General features: G+C 47.2%; 1 pseudogene; it reads right to left on the minus strand.

Moving 5' to 3' along the window:
• Positions 1-2500, minus strand: part of LOC120907956 — a 9158-nt pseudogene that overhangs the window by 2173 nt on the left and 4485 nt on the right.

A 2500-nucleotide genomic window follows, 5' to 3' on the forward strand; every position in this document is an offset into this window, starting at 1 on the left:
CCGACCGTGAACACTCTCATCCCATTCTCGTTGCCATCGTTCCATAGTTATGACACGTTCCATGTTACGTGCAACCGATCCGGCGATGTTCTCTGCTCGTCTCCGATGAAAAGTCCTGGAGTCCTCGTCCAGGAGGAGATGAAGCGGGATCATTCCCGCAAGTACGCAGACTGCATCATGAGAAGTTGTCCTGAAAGAAGAGATAACTCGCTGGACTACTGGCCGGTAAAACCGACGTAGCCATTGTCTACGGTTAGCAAATCTAAGGGTATGACACCAAATGGGCGAGGCATACCGGACCTTCGCCACAACAGTAAGAGCAATTGCTCGCCTAGCATTACTACTCGGACCTGCCTTATTAGGCATCATCCTTACCAAGGTGGTCCATAGCTTCGTCGCTCTCTCCACCGCATACCTGATGTGTGAAGTGTAATCGAGGCGGTCATCTAAGACCATCCCCAAATACTTTAAGCTGCGCGACGAATGTACTACGTGATCACCTACCCTGATAGCCCCATGCTGTATCCTCTGATGGGAACTGACCATAATAAACTCGGTCTTGGTCGGGGCTATCTTTAATCCGTTGTCGGTCATCCATCGGTCGATGATGCGAATCTGACTGGAAACGAGAATTTCAATATCATCAACACAATTACCTTCCACCAACAGTACTATATCGTCTGCATAGCCGATAATCCGTGCACCTTCCACCATTGCAACTCGTAGGACTCCGTCGTACATGAGGTTCCATAACGTTGGGCCAAGTACCGAGCCTTGAGGTACACCCGATGTGACTGCAATCTCTGCCGGTCCATCTGTGGTATCATACATCAGCACACGATTCCTAAAATAATCACCAATGATATCATAAAGATATTTAGGAGTGTTAATTCTCTGTAAAGCATTTGCAATCGCCAACCATGAAGCACTGTTAAAAGCATTAGTAACATCTAATGTAACAACCGCACAATACCGTCCACTGTATCTGTTTCTACTTCTAGCTACCGAAACAATGTCCACTACCCGTTGAATCGCATCAACTGTTGATCGACGACTTCTGAAACCAAATTGGTCGTCAGACAGTCCGTTGACCTCCTCGATGTGTGCATTTAGCCGTTGCACTATGATGCGTTCTAAACCTTTACCTGCCCGTCTAGTAGACAAATGGGGCGAACTGAACCCAGTTCCCCTGGTGGTTTGTTCGGCTTCGGTATTAACACCAACCTCTGCCTTTTCCACTCATCGGGGAACTTCGCGTTCTCTAAACAGCCTTGGTAAACCCTGCAAAATGCATCGGTTGCAGTCAACATACCAACTTTCAGCGCCTCATTCGGGATACCATCTGGTCCCGGCGCCTTCTTGTTGGGTAGTCTCCTGGCAACCGCAAGAATCTCATCATTAGTTACCCTTTCAAACTCTCGTGGCTGATCGATACGATAGTCAGGCCACACCGTGTTTGGGTGAGTAGGAAAAAGCTCGCTCACCACTTCCCTAAACTCGTCTAATGTCATAGTTCGGGGTCCAATCGAACCCTCGGCCACTTTCTTGAACGTATGATATACTATACCAAATGATGCGTTGTTCGCTGTTCCCAGGAACTCTTTCCACTTCCTCTGTCGGGTATGCTTGATCAATCGCTTGAGGGCATTCCGTGCCACCTTGAACTCGTCCCTAAAAGTAGAATAGAGATCAGTATTAAAAGCTCTTTGCGCTAATCGATCGCGGTGTTTGCACTCTTTGCGAAGTGCCTCAATCTCTAACGTCCACCAAAATGCACTCTTGTTAGGAGTGTACCTCTTACGTTTAGTCATCGTCGCATTACACGCCGTGACAAGTATACGCATTAAGTCTTCGCTTGTTGTGACCTCGGTCTCAAAAGCGGCTTGCATCATAACTTCAAATATATCTTTGCTAAAATACTTGATGCTCCATCCCGTTATGGGTCGGGACAGATTACGCACGCTTTGCGTCTCAAGATCTATTCGTATTGCACGATGATCAGAGTTCATATAGCTAGATAACACCTCCCACTTAAATGATCTTGCTACGGTTCTGCTCGCAAAAGTAAGATCAACTACTGACGTGCGCCCTGGTCCAACATAAGTTGGGGTGCTGCCGTCGTTCAATAAAATTGCGTCAATCTGCGCAAGGTTGATAGAACCAACTCACCTCTTCGTTTCTGGGTTTCTCCACGCTCGCCAAGTTGGTTGTTCCAACTTGATGACCAAGCGTTGAAGTCCCCCCGATAACGAATTTGTGGATACCGGTTACGGCCATTACCGTGTTATCCAACATGTTCTGGAACTCTTCCATACTAAATCTAGGTGGAGCGTAAACGCTAACCACTCGCATATCACCTATGTCAACTATCATTAAACCCTTCAGAGCCTTACTGACTACCTTAACTGGTAAGTCCGCGTTAACCACTACCGCTGCTGTGTTATCGTCATTGCGTAACACTTTGACGTTGGTTGTTGCCAGATACGGATCTGCAATCAAC

This window comes from Anopheles arabiensis, assembly GCF_016920715.1.
Source record: "Anopheles arabiensis isolate DONGOLA chromosome X unlocalized genomic scaffold, AaraD3 X_pericentromeric_contig0027, whole genome shotgun sequence".
Taxonomy (NCBI): domain Eukaryota; kingdom Metazoa; phylum Arthropoda; class Insecta; order Diptera; family Culicidae; genus Anopheles; species Anopheles arabiensis.